We start from the raw sequence: 19,786 nt of genomic DNA on the forward strand, positions 1-19,786 counted from the left end.
CTGTCATTATGATGTTAGCTGGTTATTTTGCTCATTAGTTGACGCAGTTTCTTTCTAGCATCGATAAAGAGTGATTTCCAACTTGGTTTCCTTCTTCCCCTCACTTTCAGGTACACCAGTCAAATGTAGATTTGGTCTTTCACATTGTCCCATATTTCTTAGGGGATTGTTTGTTTCTTTTTACTCTCTTTTGTCTGAACTTGTCTTTTTGCTTTATTTCATTAATTTGATCTTCTATCACTGATATCCTTTCTTCCACTAGATCGAATCAGCTATTAATGCTTGCGCATGCATCATGAAGTTCTCATGTCATGGTTTTCAGCTCTGTCAGGTCATTTAAGGTCTCCTCTACACTGTTTATTCTAATTGCCATTTATTTATCCTTTTTTCAAGGTTTTTAGCTTCCTTGCAATGGGTTAGAACATGCTCCTTTAGCTCAAAGAAGTTTGTTGTTACTGACCTTCTGAAACCCACTTCTGTCAACTCATCAAAATCATTCTCTGTCTAGCTTTGTTTCATTGCTGGTGAGGAGCTGAGATCCTTTGCAGGAGAAGAGGTTCTCTGGTTTTTAGAATTTTCAGCTTTTCTGCTCTGGTTTCTCCCCATCTTTGTAGTTTCATCTACCTTTGGTCTTTGATTTTGGTGACCTACAGATGGGGTTTTGGTGTTGACGTCCTTTTGGTTGATGTTGATGCTATTCCTTTCTGTTTGTTAGTTTTCCTTCTCTCAGCCACATCCCTCAGCTGCAGGTCTGTTGGAGTTTGCTAGAGGTCCCCTCCAGACCTGTTTGCCTGGGTATCATGTGTGGAGACTGCAGAACAGAAAATATTGCATAACAGCAAATATTGCTGCCTGATCTTTCCTCCAGAAACTTCATTCCAGAGGTGCATCCACCTCGATGAGATGTCTGTTGGCTCCTACTGGGAGGCGTATCCCAGTTAGGCTACATGGGGGTCAGGGACCCACTTGAGGAGGGAGTCTGTCCATTCTCAGAACTCAAGTGCCATCCTAGGAGAACTACTGCTCTCTTCAGGGCTGTCATGTAGGGATGTTTACATCTGCAGAAATTTCTGCTGCCTTTTCTTCAGCTGTGCCCTTCCCAAAGATGTGGAGTCTATACAGGCTGTAGGTTTTGCTGAGCTGCAGTGGGCTCTACCCAGTTCCATCTTCCCTGCCACTTTGTTTACCTACTCAAGCCTCAGAAATGACTGATGCCCCTTCCCGTGGCAGACTGCCACCTCACAGGTTAATCTCAGACTGCTGTGCTAGCAATAAGCAAGGCTCTGTGGAAGTGGGACTTGCTGAGTCAGGCACAGGAGAGAATTTCCTGGTCTGTCTCTGGTTAAGACCATGGGAGATGTGCAGTATTTGTGTGGGAGTGTCCCATTTATCCAGGTACAGTCTGTCATGGCTAGGAAAGGGAAATCCTCTTACCCCTTGTGCTTCCTGGGTGAGGCAATGTTCTACCCTACTTTGGCTTGTCCTCCATGCATTTCACCCATTGTTCAACCAGTCCCAGTGAGAAGAACCATGTAGCTCAGTTGGAAATTCAGAAATCATCTGTCTTCTGCATCATTCCCACTGGGAGCTGCAGACTGGCCATCTCGGAACAGAACTGAGTTTTTTGAGAATATTTTTTTCTCTGTCTTTTGTCACCCAGGCTGGAGTGTGATCTTGGCTCACTGTAACCTTCATCTCCCTGGTTCAAGCAATTCTGCCTCTGCCTCCCAAGTATCTGGGATTACAGATGTGCTCCACCATGCCAAGCTACTTTTTGTATTTTTAGTAGAAATGGGGTTTCACCCCATCAATTAAACCATTTTGATACAACTATACGCACAAAATACATATGTAACTACACAGATGGACAGAAGAAGATTCAGTAGTTAGATTTTTTTGTTGTTGTTGTTTATCCTCTCCAAATTGGATTACTAACCTCATGGTGGACCCTTTCAAGATACAGTACTAAGAAAACATGCAGTTTCTAGGGTATAATAAGCAGTCATAGCTAGAAGACAAAAATAGATTTTCAAAGGAATCTATGTGCATCCAGTTCCTGAGATTCCATGAGTAAAACAGGTTTTCTGTTTATTTGTTTGTTTGTTTGTCTATCTGCTTCTTTCAAAACAAAGTTAGTCACACTTCCTCTGTTTTTTCCCAAGGTCCAAGGCCATCAGTAGTTATAACTTTGAAGGTGTGCGTTAACAGTAGAAAGGCAAAATGGAAAAAAAATCAGTTGACTAAGAAGAAAATAAGCTTTTTTGTTAGAAAAACAATGTACACAAAAAGATACAAAGGCCATTTAAATATATATATAGCTTGAATACCCATCTTTAATTAAGCTGATTTTCAACCACAGGCTTTCTTTTTAAGAAGCACTTTTAAATATTATAGTATCTGACCTTAGACACACCAAATGGCTAATACTTCTCAATTTGAAACTCAAGAAGGGATAAAGAATATAGAAATTTTACCACTCTTTAAAGCATTTTTCATAAAGAAAGAGAATCCAGAAGTCTGGCTGGTAAAAGCTTTTACAATTTTGCTTACATATCAGGCTTGTGGCTTACCTTTTATCAAGCCATGGAGCCTTATATACCCTGATGTCTTGTTAAGAGAGAACAGACAAAAACAAGTTGCCCCACCTTAATAGATAAGCAAAAAGTTTAAGGTTTGGGGTAAATAAGCTTTTTCCAATTTGGGGTATGCATCTGAGGAGCATGTCCTGTGATAAGAAGACATGATCCATGAAGAAAGGACAGAGGAGAAAAAAGCTTTTTTTTTCCTCCAGAGTCTGAAGATCAGATGAGATCTACTGATTCAGGATACCCTTCAAGGGGAGGGCAGGGTCAAGATGGTTGGTTACCCATCTGGAGAGGGGGAAAAAATGGTATTCCTTCCCCCAAAAAAGAGGTTTTCTTCCTTTTTCTGAACTGATATCTTTGAGTCCTGGCAATTTTTGCAGGTGTCACCTTAGATGAGAACTCAAGAAGGGATAAAGAATATAGTAATTTTACCACTCTTTAAACCAGTTTTCATAAAGAAAGAGTAGCATGTAGCATGTAGCAGGGAGGCCTAGTGGGTAAGAATATTTACATTTACCTATGAATTCCCTTATCTTCCCACTGTTGGTAACCTTTGGGTTCCCTAGACCTCATGTATGCCATGGATACAACCATGAACTCTTTTGATGAAGCAGGAAAGTGTGCTATTTGGAAGGAATTTGTTATGCTCATCTGTTTTGTGTCTCTAGACTTCCACTATTGTCTTTGTCTGAGTCCCTCAGATCTGGTTTTTCTTTCTAGGGCTTCAACTTAAAACTTGGCCTCAGGAAGATGTATAAACTCATAAAGTGACAGGTGACCCCTGCCAAATTGCAGCTAGCCTTCTGGTGGAAGGCATTTTCTCAGTTTCTTCCCCTTCATAATCAGGTGAAGCTATGAAACCAGGTCCTCCCTAACAAGAGAAAAAAGGGAGTCCTCAGAAGTGGAAACCTTACCTGATAAGGTGGTCCTCAGAAGGAGAAAAAAGGCAGCTAACCCCACACATACAAAAAGTCCCTGTATTCACCAGATTGTATTGGTTCTTCACATGATGGAGGGAAAAAAAGTGCAGAGGGAAGGGGATTGCATGGCAGCCTGCTTTTCCATGGTAGAGTTTTATTCAAAAGTAACATAACGTCCTTTCAGAAGAGTTCACACACTCGGTTTAAATTCTGGAAAGCTTCTATATACCTGTCAGGGCTGTAAGAAAACTTGTCAAGATCCAAGATCTTCCTTAATTTGCCTTATATCCTGTTTAAAAAAAAAAAAAAAAAGAGGGCGGGGGAAACCTGGACCTTAATGGAGTCGTATTCACCAGGAATCTGTTGTAGTAGCATGAGACTGAAAGCTGCCTAAAATGAGTGTTTCTAAGATTGGACAAGCTTGGAAGAGACCCTGAATAGACAGGAGTTAAGGGAGTTGACTCCTCCACTGGAGGTACCTATGGCATTTCCTTCCCTATTTCCTTGGAGGGATTTTCTTTTGCATCCTCTGTGAGATGGGTGCTAAGTGGGTTGAATAAATTTTGTAATGTTAACAATGGTATAGATTACATTCCAAGGCAAATCAAAAAGCCTACACATATGGAACCTAAGATCATTTAGAAACCACATTTTAGAAAAGGTTTAGCAACAGGATGGTATTGAAATTAATGCTTTATTTCTGAGACCAGGCTTCTTTTCTGTGCCTTAAGGTGTTTGGCACTAAGTTGGCAACCAAGGAAATGACAAGAACGTTTTCACCACTAATTTACGTTTGCTTTGTAAATTTGGTTTGCTTTGCCTGTGCACGTTCTAACCTTCCATTTTATACTTTTGATGACTAAGACAAATGCTCAGTCTACCAGTCATATTTTATCTATGTTTTTGCAATCAGATACATTTTATATACAAAAGAAGAAAGCAGACATGGTAGTCTTGAAAGTAAGAAAGAAAGTGCAATAAGTACAACTTAATATCCTCATGCCAATACCTTAATGGGCTGTTGGAAACTGAAGCCAGTCTAGGGACCTTCAGGAAACCCTGAAATGTCATCTCAGCCAGATGTCTTTAGTTGTTTCAGTACCTCATTTTCATCCCAACCAAAGGATAGACTTTCATGAAGAAAAACTGAATTGGAGCAAAGTCAACATTGCAAACACCTAAGGGTGACAGGGAGTTAACAGAGTTCTCCTCAGTAAGCCTGTTCTTCACTTCTTAAGTCTGGCAGCCATGCTAGTCACTTTTCACTGGCTGACATTTTTTTCCTTCGTTTTGACTATTGTGGAGTTTACGAACTTTGAAAAAAGTACAGAAATAAGTGAGTGTACTTTTACTAACTCTTTCATGGATTACAGATAAGGCCCACAAAATGTCACAGAATCCTCTGCCAACTCAGCCTGGAAGGATGCACTTGGTTCATCCTATGTGTCTCAGATTGCACACCTGCCAAGGGGGAGCAAGGCACAGAATGGAGATGGTTTTGTGAGTTAGCACAACTACTGGCCACTGTACACAGCCAGACATTGTGGCTGCTGTGGAGTGGACAGCTCCTGACACTGGTGCAGCTGCTATTTCTGCACAAGGCTGTGATTGAACCAGGTGTAATGCAAACAGCTTCCACTGTAGGCATTAGAGATTATGGTGGTGCCCAAAAACTTGGCGATGCCAGAATCTGCATAATCACAAGGAGGACGTCACAGCCCTGACTTCAGAAGCCCCTAGGTCTGGGATACCCAAAATCTTCTCTCTTTCTTGTCACCAACAAAAAAGGATGAGCAAGAATGTATTTCAAATCTGTTGAAAAAAGTTAGTTTGCCTTGGGTTGATAGAAAGGGAAGGGTCCCTGGGGAACCCCTGGTCCACATATAAGTGTCTCATCCCCACATAACATAAAAAGCAGGCTGGGGAAAAAATTGGCTTCAGACCAATGTCCTGGGCCAAGCTGAGTCAAGTGTTCTCCATGAAACCCTGAAGATTAGGCACATAATTTCCCCTTTTCAGTCTCTAAAAGGTCTATATCCCAGCCTTATAGAAGACACATGGTTTCGGCTCCTTTCTCTGCTGGCAGAGAGATTTATTTTTTCCCTTATTAAATTTTCACTCTAACCTTGCCTTTGTGATCACTGTATTCAGTCTTCTTGAAGTTAGGATGAAGAATTCTGGATGTTATCTCAGACAGTGAGCGACTGTTACATCTTGGTGCATTGTTGAGAGTACAATGCGTTTTAGTGCATTGGTTAGAAACAAATAAAATTTATCAGATAGATAAGAGTGACCTTTAACTTTAACCCTTTACTTTTCCTTCTGAGGCTTCTTGTCTATTCCAAATCAGTTTTCTTTCATGGAGGGATTAGCAATTACATGAGATGGAAAGAGTTCTTACGGCAGTTGAAGGTTTCCAATTGGGGCTACCCCTCAGTGTTATCTGAAGATCCTTGGACTAACTCCAGTCTTCAAGAGCCCATCAACATGTGACCAAAAAGACTTCCAATCTTTTCCTATTGCATTTTTCTTCTTTCTTCTCATGGTTATCATGTCTCATATCCATTCTTTGTATGCAATGCTGTGGATGTTTTTGTGACCTTGGGATATATTCTTGCTGGGTAGAGTCAGTCCGTGTCTTTGTAATAGGAATGTAATTCAAAATGTTGTTGCTTTGGTGATTTCCTAGAAACAGAGGGAATTCAAGATCTCTGTAAACTTTCTAGTAAGAACTTTCTGTCCCCAGTGACATTTGGATTGCTTCTTTCCTCTATGTAATAGTTCAGCTTTGTCCAATAAATTTAAAGTGTCTTTATGAGGCAAGTGAATTTCTTATGCTGGAGGGGATGCTATAGGAACAACCTATCAACCCTCAAACATCTCCTTCCAACTTTTGCCTGAAAAGAATTTGATGTCAGAATTTTTGTAGCTCTCTGCCACAAACCTCCAGTTTTCCAATTCTTTTCCCTTTTGTATCCCTCTCTCAGAGATGATGCCCATGTTGTATTTGTAGACAGAAAAACTCCACTTTTAGCACCAAGGAGGAAGCCATCCTAATAAGATATATATCAGCTTCCTTTCTGCCCCCATAAAAAATAGGGCAGCCATTTAATTCTTATACCTTTTTGAGGCACATGTTTTGCATTCAACTATATTGATATTTAAACCAAAAAAAAATGAATTTTATATTTAGAAGGTAATGAGTCCCATTCTGTGAGTTTCTGATTTTTCACTTGGCCATAGCAAGAAGAGTCAGAAATAGTATTAGAACATTCCCTGCATTAAAGGGTCTTGCCTAAGTCCAACTAATATGTAATGTCTCTCAGGGCTCTAGGGCACCTTGACAGGATTTTGAGCTGAGTGGGTCTAGGAATCCACCAGTGCAGAAAGCTAGGGTTTTGGGCTGGTAAGCGTGACTAATCCTGCCATCTATCTTCTTTGGGACCATGAGTAAAGGTCATGCTTGTGTCAATGGGGGTGACAGCTATGACAGTTGCCAGAACCCAGAGAACAGGTGAAAATAGGAGAAGGGATACACCCTTTCTTGTTTTCTCTGCATTCCAGGCCACACCAAAAAAGAAGGGAACTGAGAGACCTTGTCTCTCCTCTCTTTCTAGATGGGTAAGAAATCATCATCTGTAGTTACTTCAAATGCATTCTTCTTTGACTGTGAAATTCAGAAGAGAAAACAGCTTATATTTTATTGCCCAAGGTCACAGCCATAATATGGACAGGAGGTCTGGCCTCCTCTGGGAAGCATTAATTATAATACTATCCAACAACTAGATCTTTCTTTGCCTTGTGAGATAAATCAAATCATTATAAACATTGTACAGTTGACTTTGCCTTCTTAGCACTTTATTAGGCAAGCCTACAAAGGATAGTTTACCAAAGTCAAAGTGATAAACCCTTGGGGAACCCTCAAATGCAACTTCTGGGTGCCCTACCTGCCCCACTTATTATGGGATCCTAGTAGCCAAATCAGTAGCTCCTCTGGTTGTGTCCTCAACATTATTGCTACCCCTACAGGAGATGCCTGATGATGTACATGGTGCCACTACAGTTCAAGTTTCTTTCTCATTGCACTACCTTAGACAAATAAAGGAGGACCTGCGAAGGTTTTCTGATGACCCTGGCAGATATATAGAGTTCTTCCAAAATTTAACCCAAGTGTTTAATCTTCCATGTGAAAATCTTGTTACTTTAAGCCAAACTTTAACTGCTGTCATGAAACAGGCAGCCTCTGATATCAGAAGAAATTTCTGAAATAGGTCCTATCTAAAGATCTTTCTAATTTTTCTCACTCTCAAGTTAAAACTTTGCAGTATATAAATGACATGCTTCTCTGTGCCCCAACCACAAAGTTCTCAGGAAGGCACTAAGACTTGCCCCAGTTTCTTAGCTGAAAGTGAATATAAAGCCTAAAGCTCAGTTCTGTCATACTTCAGTACAGTGCCTGGGTCTAGTCTTATCAGAAAGAGCCAGAGCACCAGATGAGGAAATGATCAAGTCTGTTTTCTTTAACACTTAAGGGGATTATTGAGCATTACTAAATTTTATAAAGTGTGGGTACCTGAGTATAGTGACAAACAATTCATTTTAATACTACCTTATATATATATATAGAAGAAATATTGAAGCAGGTAGGACCCACTCCTTAACTTAGGAAGCCAAAACTCAAAATGTTTGAGCCAGCTAAAGGAAGCCTTACTTAAAGCAATAGCCTTCATTCATCCCATAGATAAGGTATATAATCTCTATGTATTAGAAAAGAAGGACATAGCTCTAGGAGTTTTGAATGAGGCTCAATGTTCAATTCAACACCCACTGGGTTACCTAAGGAGGAGTTTAACTTTGTGGATAAAAATTGCTGTACAGACTCTGAGTAGTTGCAATAGTGGCTTTGCTGGTGCCAGGGGCCACCAGGTTAATCACAGGGAATAACTACATTGTTTGGACGCTACACAGTAGAGTAGGACTGATGTTTTCTAAGGGAAGTCACTGGCTAATGGACAATTGCCTTCTCCAATATAAAGCTTTGTTTTTAAAGAGATATGCAATCCAGTTAAAAACCTGCATTTGAATGGGCTCAACCACTTTCTCCCAGAGGAAACTGAAAAACCTGAACATTATTGTGAACCAAGATTTCTGCAAACTTGTAAAATAAATTATAAGGATCACTGTTTGTATTCTCTGAAAAGTTTTGATTAATAAAAACAATTTTCTTAAAATGTGCTCTACTTAGTTAAAAGTGGATACCAAGCTACTTATATATTCAAAAGTCCTTTATAATTCTCCCTTTATAAATCTTGTATTTTGGGAAAAGTTTTTTTCTCACTTAACTGAATTACTTTTCCAAATATATCTGGCCATTTTTGATGTGTGCATACAAGACACTAAAATAATTTCTGGTGGCCTGAGACTCCTTGGGAAAACAGAAATGGTACCACAGATCACATTTTGAAATATATATATATATATATATATATGTTTTCCTCATGGAAATTCTGGAATTAGAGGTAGGTAAGTCCATCCCAAAATCTATCTTTGTCATCTGGCTATGCTTGTTTATTAGGCCCTTGAAACTGTTTTCCTAGCCCTGTTCTTAAAGGGCCACACCAGGATAGTGCAATTGGGAAATTAGGAAATAAAAGATCTGATAAATACTGGGTCAGATCTTCTGTTTTTCTTCATTGTTATATATGTGTTACATGTGTGATGTCTATTTTTTTTAAGAAATAAAAAAGCTCTAATTAATTGACTTAATTGACTAAATTAAGGAGAAGTGCTTTAATCAATGTATTTAAAGGAAAAATAAAAGCTGTGGTACATTTCACTTAATGTGACTTTAATCCTTCAGGAACAAAAACAGCCTAGAGATTATTGGTAAAGTGGAGATGTAATCAAGATGTAAATAGGTAGTCTAAATTATGCTGGTCAGATACTAACCATGCCAAATGTTTCAAGGTTGTAAACTGCTTCTTTGGACTTTAAGAACTGTCTAAACTGCCTGCTTCACAATTGTTAAGGGCTGGGGATGTATGGAAGTAATCACACCCCTAGCTATGCTCAAAAAAGTTGAACTTTATCTACATCTGGTGTACACTTAAAACAACTCACCATGTTTTACATTCAAGTTAAGAATTGCTGAGAATTACAATTATAATATGTAATTTAAACTACTAAAAAATTACGTGAAATACAGGAAAGAACAGTAAAATGTGGTTTGGTAAAAGATTATAAAAAGGCATAAATATGTACATTTTACCTAGAAATAAAGGACTGTCTTATGTTAGATAAAATAAAGCAAAAGGTTTAAATGAATGATAAAATAAAATTGTAAAAATCAATCTTGCAAAAGAAAATCAGTGTGTGAACGTGTTGACCTAATTTAAAAAGATATTAAATAGTTTTTCTGTAAATTAGCATTAAAATAAAAAGCATAACAAGTTTTTCTGAAGATCTTTATTCAGTCTATCATTGATGGACATTTGGGTTACTTGCAAATCTTTGCTATTGTAAATAGTATTGCAATAAACATACGTGTGTGTGTTTCTTTATAGTAGAATAATTTAAAATCCTTTGGGTATATACCCAGTAATGTGATTGCTGGATCAAATGTTGTTTCTGGTTCTAGATCATTGAAGAATTACCATAGTGTCTTCCGTAATGGTTAAACTAATTTACATTCCCACCAACTGAGTAAAAGTATTCCTATTTCTCCACATCTTCTCTGACATCTGTTGTTTCCTTACTTTTTAATAATCACCATTCTAATTGGCATGAGATGGTATCTTATTGTGGTTTTGATTTGCATTTCTCTAATGACCAGTGATGATGAGTTTTTGTAATATAATGCCAGCCACATAAATGTCTTTTTTTGACAAGTGTTTTTTCATGTCCTTTTCGATGGAGTTGTTTTTTTTTTTCTTGTACATTTGTTTCAATTCCTTATAGTTTCTGAATATTAGACTTTTGTCAGATAAGTAGCTTGTAAAAATTTTCTTCCATTCTGTAGGCTGCCTGTTAACTCTGATAATACTTTCTTTTGCTGTGCAGAAGCACATTTGTCAATTTTGGCTTTTGTTGCAACTGTTTTTGGTGTTTTAGTCATAAAGATTTTGCCCATACATATGTCCTGTATGATATTGCCCAGGTTTCCTTCTAGGGTTTTTATGGCTTTGGGTTTTACATTTAAGTCTTAAATCCAGCTTTAGTTAAGTTTTGTATAAGGTGTAAGGAAAGGATCAAGTTTCAGTTTTCTACATATGGCTAGCCAGTTTTCCCAGCATAATTTATTAAATAGGAAATCATTTCCTCATGATTAATAGTTGTAGATGTGTAGTGTTATTTCTGAAGCTTCTGTTATGTTCCTTTATATCTGTTTCGGTACCAGTACCATGCTATTTGGTTATTGTAAACTTACAGTATAGTTTGAAGTCAGGTAGCATGATGCCTCCAGCTTTGCTCCTTTTGCTTAAAATTGTCTTGGTTCTATGGACTCGTTTTTGTTTCCATGTGAAACTTAAAGTATTTGTTTTTTATTCTTCAAAGAAAGTCAGTGTTAACTTGATGGGAATAGCCTTGAATCTATAAATTACCTTGGTTACTGTGACCATTTTCATGAAATTGATTCATCCTATCCATTAGTATGGAACGCTTTTCCATTTGTTTGTGTCCTCTTATTTCCTTGAGTAGTGTTTTGAAGTTCTCTTTGAAGAGGTCCTTCATGTCCCTTGTAAGATTTTTTCCTATGTATTTTATTCTCTTTGTAACATTAGTGAATGACAGGTCACTCATGATTTGGCTCTCTGTTTCTTTATTGCTGGTGTACACTAATGCTTATAATTTTTGCAAATTGATTTTTTTATCCTGAGAATTTGCTGAAGTTGCTTATCAGCTTAAGGAGTTTTGGGGCTGAGACTATATGGTTTCCTGAAAACACAACCCTGTCACCTGCAAACAGAGATAATTCGACTTCCTTTTTTTTTTTTTTTTTAATTTGAATATCCTTTATTTCTTTGTCTTGCCTGATTGCCCTGGCCAGAACTTCCAATACTATGTTGAATAGGAGTGGTGAGAGAGGACATCTTTGTCTTGTGTTGGTTTTCAAAGAGAATGCTTCCAACTTTTGCTCATTCAGTAGAGGGTTTGTCTTAAATAACCCTTATTATTTTGAGATACATTTCAGCAGTACCTAGTTTATTGGATGTTTTTAGCATAAAGTGTTGCTGAATTAAATCAAAGGCCTTTTCTTTGTCTATTTGACATAATCATGCGGGTTTTTTCATTGGCTCTGTTTATGCGATGGATTAGATTTATTGATTTTGGTATGTTGGACCAGTCTTGCATCTCAGGGATGAAGCCCCCTTGATTATGGTGGATAAGAACTTTGATGTACTGAATCATTGGCTTTGCAATATTTTATTAAGGATTTTTGCATCAATATTCATCAGAGATAATGACCTAAAATTTTCTTTCTTTGTTGTGTCTCTGCCATGTTTCGATAACAGAATAATGCTGACCTCATAAAATGAGTTATGGACAAATCCCTCTTTTTCTATTGTTTGGAATAGTTTTAAAAAATGGTATCAGCTCCTCTTCGTACCTCTGTTGAATGTGGCTATGATTCCATCTTGTCCTGGGCTCTTTTGATTGGTAGGCTATAATTACTGCTTCGTATTCAGAGCTTGTTATTCGTCTATTCAGTGATTCTACTTCTTCCTTTTTTAGTCTTGGGAGAGTGTAGGTGTCCAGAAATTTATCCATTTCTTTTAGAATTTCTAGCTTGTTTAGCGATGCTTATAGTATTATCTGATGGTAGTTTGTGTCTCTGAGGGAACAGTGATGTTATCCTTTTTCTCATTTTTTATTGTGTCTATTTGATTTTTCTCTCTTTTCTTCTGTATTAGTCTAGCTAGTGATCTATTTTGTAAATCTTTTCAAAAAAACAGCTTCTCGATTCACTGATGTTTTGAAGGGCTTTTCATGTCTCTATCTTCTTTAGTTGTGCTCTGAACTTAGATATTTCATGTCTTCTGCTAGCTTTTGAGTTTGTTTGTTCTTGCTTCTCTAGTTCTTTCAATTGTGATGTTAGGGTGTCAAATTTAGAAAAATCAGGTGTCTTTCCAGTTTTCTGATGTGGGAATTTAGTACTACAAGTTCCCCTCTTAGCAATGCTTTAGCTATGTTTCAGAGGTTCTGATATGCTGTTTCTTTGTTCTCAATGGTTTCACAGAACTTCACTATTGCTGTCTTAATTTTATTATTTACACCATAGTCATTCAGGAGAATGTTCTTCAATTTCCACGTAGTTGTGTGGATTGGAGTGAGTTTCTTAATCCTGAGTTCTAATTTGATTGCACTGTTATCTGACAGAATATTTATTATGATTCCCATTCTTTTGCATTTCTGAGGACTGTTTTACTTCCAATTATGTGGTCAATTTTGGAGTAAGTGCCATGTAGCCCTGACAAGAATGTATATTCTGTTGATTTGGGGTAGAGAGTTCTGTAGATGTCTACTAGATCACTTGATCTGCAGCTGAGTTTAAGAGGTGAATATCCTTATTAATTTACTGTCTCATTGTTCTGTTTAATATTGTCAGTGTTGTGTGAAAGTCTCCCACTATTATTGTATGGAAGTCTAAGTGTCTTTCTAGGTCTCGAAGAACTTGCTTTATGAATCTGGATGTTCCTGTATTGGGAGTATGTATATATATATATTTTTTGCATTTTTTTATTATTATACTTTAAGTTCTAGGGTACATGTGCACAACATGTAGGTTTGTTACGTGTGTATACGTGTGCCATATTGTAGTGCTGCATCCATTAACTTGTCATTAACATTAGGTATATCTCCTAATGCTATCCCTCCCCGAAGCCCCCTCTCCACAATAGGACCCAGTGGGTGATGTTCTCCTTCCTGTATCTAAGTTATCTCACTTTTCAATTCTCACCTATGGGTGAGAACATGCAGTATTTGGTTTTCTGTTCTTGTGATAGTTTGCTAAGAATGATGGTTTCCAGCTGCATCCATGTCCCTACAAAGGACACAAACTCATCCTTTTTTATGGCTGCATAGTGTTCTATGGTGTATATGTGCCACATTTTCTTAATCCATTCTGTCACTGATGGACATTTGGGTTGATTCTAAGTCTTTGCTATTGTGAAAAGTGCTGCAATAAACATACTTGTGCATGTGTCTTTATAGCAACATGACTTCAAATCCTTTGGGTATATCCCAGTAATTGAATGCCTGGGTCAAATGGTATTTCTAGTTCTAGATACTTGAGGAATTGCCACACTGTTTTCCACAATGGCTGAACTAGTTTACAGTCCCACCAACAGTGTAAAAGTGTTCCTATTTCTCCACATCTTCTCCAGAACCTGTTGCTCCCTGATTTTTTAATGATTGCCGTTCTAACTGGTGTGAGATGGTATCTCATTGTGGTTTTGATTTGCATTTCTCTGATGGCCAGTGATGATGAGCATTTTTTCATGTGTCTGTTGGCTGTGTGAATGTCTTCCTTTGAGAAGTGTCTGTTCATATACTTTGCCCAGTTTTGATGGGGATGTTTGTTTTTCTCTTGTAAATATCATTGAGTTCTTTATAGGTTCTGGCTATTAGCCCTTTGTCAGATGAGTAGATTGCAAAAATTTTCTCCCATTCTGTAGGTTGACTGTTAGCTCTCAGGGCAGTTTCTTTTGCTGTGCAGAAGCTCTTTAGTTTAATTAGATCTCATTTGTCAATTTTGGCTTTTGTTGCCGTTGCTTTTGGTGTTTTAGACATGAAGTCCTTGCCCATGCCTATATCCTGAATCGTATTACCTAGGTTTTCCTCTGGGATATTTATGATTTTAGGTCTAACATTCAAGTCTCTAATCCATCTTGAATTAATTTTTGTATAAGGAGTAAGGAAGAGATCCAGTTTCTGCTTTCTACTTATGGCTGGCCAATTTTCCCAGCACTGTTTATCAAACAGAGAATCCTTTCCCCATTTCTTGTTTTTCTCAGGTTTGTCAAAGATCAAATCGCTGTAGATGTGTGGTATTATTTCTGAGGACTCTGTTCTGTTCCACTGGTCTATGTCTCTGTTTTGGTACCAGTACCATGTTGTTTTGGTTACTGTAGCCTTGTATTATAGTTTGAAGTCTGGTAGCGTGATGCCTCCAGCATTGTTCTTTGGACTTAGGATTGTCTTAGCAATGTGGGGTCTTTTTTGGTTCCATATGAACTTTAAAGCAGTTTTTTCCAATTCTGTGAAGGAAGTCATTGGTAGTTTAATGGGGATGGCATTGAATCTATCAATTACCTTGGGCAGTATGGCCATTTTCACAACATTGATTCTTCCTATCCATCAACATGGAATGTTCTTCCATTTGTTTGTATCCTCTTTTGTTTCACTGAGCAGTGGTTTGTATTTCTTTTTGAAGATGTCCTTTACATCCCTTGTAAGTTGGATTCCTAGGTATTTTATTCTCTTTGAAGCTATTGTAAATCACAGTTCATTCATGATTTCACTCTCTGTCTGTTACTGGTGTATAAGAATGCTTGTCATTTTTGCCCTTCGATTTTGTATCCTGAGACTTTGCTGAAGTTGCTTATCAGCTTAAGGAGATTTTGGGTTGAGACTATGGGGCTTTCTAAATATACAATCATGTCATCTGCAAACAGGGAAAATATGACTTCCTCTTTTCCTAACTGAATACCCTTGATTTCTTTCTCTTGCCTGATTGCCCTAGCCAGAACTTCCAACACTATGTTGAATAGGAGTGGTGAGAGAAGGCATCCCTGTCTTGTGCCACTTTTCAAAGGGAATGCTTCTAGGTTTTGCCCATTCAGTATGATATTGGCTGTGGGTTTGTCATAAATAGCTCTTATTATTTAGAGATTCATTCCATCAATTTATTGAGAGTTTTTAGCATGAAAGGCTGTTGAATTTTGTCAAAGGCCTTTTGGGCATCAATTGAGATAATCATGTGGTTTTTGTCTTTGGTTCTGTTTATATGCTTGATTACACTGATTGATTTGTGTATGTTGAACTAGCCTAGCATCCCAGGGATGAAGCACACTTGATCACGGTGGATAAGCTTTTTGATGTGCTGCTGGATTTGGTTTGCCAATATTTTATTGAGGATTTTTGCTTCGATGTTCAACAGGGATATGGGTTAAAAATTCTCTTTTTTTGTTGTTCTATCTACCAGGCTTTGGTATCAGTATGATGTTGGCCTCATAAAATGAGTTAGGGGGGATTCCCTCCTTTTTTATTTGTTGGAATAGTTTCAGAAGGAATGGTACCAACTCCTCCTTGTACCTCTGGTAGAATTTGGCTATGAATCCGTCTGGTCCTGGACTTTTTTTGGTTGGTAGGCTATTAACTATTGCCTCAATTTCAAAGTCTGCTATTGATCTATTCAGGGATTCAACTTCTTCCTGGTTTAGTCTTAGGAAAGTGTATCTGTCCAGGAATTTATCCATTTCGTCTAGGTTTTCTAGTTTATTTGCACAGAAGTGTTTATAGTATTCTCTGATGGTAGTTTGTATTTCTGTGGGGTCAGTGGTGATATCTCTTTTATCATTTTTTATTGCATCTATTTGATTCTTCTCTCTTTGCTTCTTTATTTGTCTTGCTAGAGGTCTATCAATGTTGTTGATGTTTTCAAAAAGCCAGCTCCTGGATTTATTGATTTTTTTAGAGGGTTTTTTGTGTCTCTATCTCCTTCAGTTGTGCTCTGATCTTAGCTCCTTCTTGCCTCTGCTAGCTTTTGAATGTGTTTGCTCTTGCTTCTCGAGTTCTTTTAATTGTGATATTAGAGTGTCAATTTTAGATCTTTCCAGCTTTCTCTTGTGGGCATTTAGTGCTATAAATTTCCCTCTACACACTGCTTTAAATGTGTCCCAGAGATTCTGGTATGTTGTATCTTTGTTCTCATTTGTTTTAAAGAACATCTTTATTTCTGCCTTCATTTTGTTATGTACCCAGTAATCACTCAGGAGCAGGTTGTTCAGTTTCCATGTAGTTGAGCGGTGTTGATTGTTTCTTAGTCCTGAGTTACAGTTTGATTGCACTGTGGTCTGTGAGACAGCTTGTAATAATTTCTGTTCTTGTACATTTGCTGAGGAGTGCTTTACTTCCAACTATGTGGTCAATATTGGAATAAGTGTGATGTCGTGCTGAGAAGAATGTATATTCTGTTGATCTGGGTTGGAGAGTTCTGTAGATGTCTATTAGGTCCACTTGGTGCAGAGTTGAGTTCAATTCCTGGATATCCTTGTTAACCTTCTATCTTGTTGTTCTGTCTAATGTTGACAGTGAGGTGTTAAAGTCTCCCATTATTATTGTATGGGAGTCTAAGTCTCTTTGTCAGTCTCTAAGGACTTGCTTTATGAATCTGGGTGCTCCTGTATTGGGTGTATATGTATTTAGGATAGTTAGCTCTTCCTGATGAATTGATCCCTTTTCCATTATGTAATGGCCTTCTTTGTCTATTTGGATCTTTGATGGTGTAAAGTCTGTTTTATCAGAGACTAGGATTGCAACCCATGCTTTTTTTTTGTTTGTTTTCCATTTGCTTGGTAGATCTTCCTCCTGGAAAGGGTGCTGAAGCAAGGGACCTAAGTGGTCCCACTCAGTAGGTCCTACTCAGTAAGATTGGTTCAAGATTGGTTCAACTAACACAAATGAGTAAATGTAATCCATCACATAAACAGAATAAATGACAAAAACCACAAGATTATGTCAATAGATGCAGAAAGACCTTCAATAAAATTCAACCTTGCTTCATGGTAAAACTGTCAATAAACTAGGTATTGATGGAACATATCTCAAAATAATAAGAGCTTTTTATGCCACATCCATACACAATATCATATTGAACGGGCAAAAGCTGGTAGCATTCCCTTTAAAAGCAGGCACAAGACTACGATGCCTTCTCTCATCACTCCTATTCAACATAGTATTGGAAATTCTGGCCATGTGCAATCAAACCATGTAACTAATTTATATCCCATAAATTTATGATGGAAAGAATTAAAAAATAAAAATTGTTTAAAGGCTTAAACAACACTTCTTCAAAAACACATAAAAAGAAATTCAACAATGGTAATTATTAGAAATTGCAAATTAAAACCATAGAAATTGCAAATTAAAACCTTACACACATTAGTATAGCCAAGATTTAAAAAAAAAAAAAAAAGAAGAAGAAGAAGACATCTTAGTAAACTTGTGAATAAAGGGAAAAGTACAATGGTAAAGGAATTGTATAAAGCAGTATAGTAGCCCCTCAAAAATTAAAATGTATTGAACTGAGTGCAGTGCTTTATGACTGTTACTCCACTTACATGAGAGGCTGAGGCAAAAGAATCACTTTAATCACTTTAACTTAAATTTTCAAGAGACAAACAAAACAACCGAATTAGAAAGGGGCAAAGGATAGGAACAGACACTTCTCAAAAGAAGACATTCACACAGCAAAAAGCCACAAAAAAGTACCTCAACATCACTGATCGTTAGAGAAATGCAAATCAAAATGACAATGAAATATCATCTCATGCTAGTCAGAATGGCAGTTATTAAATATGGTGGTAACGTCTGGAATTTTAGTGTACCCAAATAGCATACATTGTACCCAATACGCGGTATTTTATTTATCACTCTTGTCTCACCTTCCTCATGTCTAAGTTTCCAATGTTTATTATACCACTTTATATGCTTTTGAGTACCCATGTCTCAGATCCCACTTATAAGTGAGACTATGTGTTATTTGATTTTCCAATCTTGAGTTACTTCACTGAAAATAATGTTCTCCATATTTATCCAAGTTTCTGCACAACAACTTCTTCTATTTTTGCTATGGCTATCTAAATTCTATTGTATATAAGTAGTATATTTTCTTTATCTATTCAGTGGTTGATGAGCACCTGGGGTGATTCTGTATCTTTGCAATTGGAAATTGTGTCGCAATAACCATTCACATGCAGGTTGATATTTGTTATATAATAATTTATTTGTTGGGGGTAGGAAGCCAATAGTGAGATTGTTAAATTGGATGTTAGATTTTTTTTTTTTTAAGGAATCACCATACTATTTTCTATTAATTCTTATTCATTGTTGGTGAGAATGTAAATTAGTACAGTCGCTATAAAAATTGTGAAGAATAAATATTTTTTACAGAATCATACATAGAACTACTAAATTCTGCTATTTTGCTTTGGGTATTAATTCAGATTGTACTAGTTACATTCTTATGAGCAACCTGAAAGCATCAACTTTATATCACATTTGTGCAAATATATATTGCTTTTAGAATTTTTAATAATGCCATTCTGGATGGGGTAAGTTGATATAACATGGTTTTAATTTGCATTTCTGTGATGATTAGTGGTGTTGAGCATTTCTTCATTTGTGGTGAGCATTCATATATTTTCTTTTGAGAAATATTTGTTCATGTTATTTGTTGATATTTTAATGAGTATACTTGTGTTTGTTTTCTTTCTGCTTTGCTTTAGTATTTTTTATTTTAGCAAATATTAATTTAAAATTTTTACTTATATTTGCTGATTAAACAAATTTAATTAAATATTATTTGTTGAATACATAATTTGCAAATGTTATCTCCTATGGCTACTTCTTTATTTAATTTTTCATCTTGCATTAATTCACTTAATGTCCTCTAACTGCATTAAATTGTCTCTAAAATTTCAGACATCAGCAGTACCTCAATGTCAGTACCTGACATTGAGATTAAATGTAAATAATTTACTCTGTTTATAATTTTATTTGCTATGAAGATTTTTAGTTTAGTTAGCTTCCATGTATTTATTTTTGTGTCTTTGCATTTTCTTTCAGGGCTTTAATCATGAAGTTTTTGCCTAGATCAACATCAAGTAGAGCCATTCCTGTTTTCTTTTAGGACATTTTTGATTTTGTATCTTCCATTTAAACCTTTAATCCATGTTGTTGTAATGTATACATGTAACAAAAGGCAGAGATCCAGTTTTCTTCTACATATAATGCAACTTAATGAATAGGGTACAAATTCTCTTGTTTATATTTTGTCTCTTTTATCAAAAATCAGCTGCTGATACCATTTGACTATATTTCTTGCTCTCTGTTCTGTTCCTTTGGACTGTGTGTTTATTTTTACAGCAGTTTCCATGATGTTTTTGTTACTATAACCTTGCATTAAAATTTGACATTCTCTAATGAGATAACACAATCCTCCAGATTTTTTTTTCTTAGAATTGCTTTGGCTTTTAGGGCTCTTATTGGTTCCACATA

This window comes from Macaca fascicularis, chromosome Y (assembly GCF_037993035.2).
Source record: "Macaca fascicularis isolate 582-1 chromosome Y, T2T-MFA8v1.1".
Taxonomy (NCBI): Eukaryota; Metazoa; Chordata; class Mammalia; order Primates; family Cercopithecidae; genus Macaca; species Macaca fascicularis.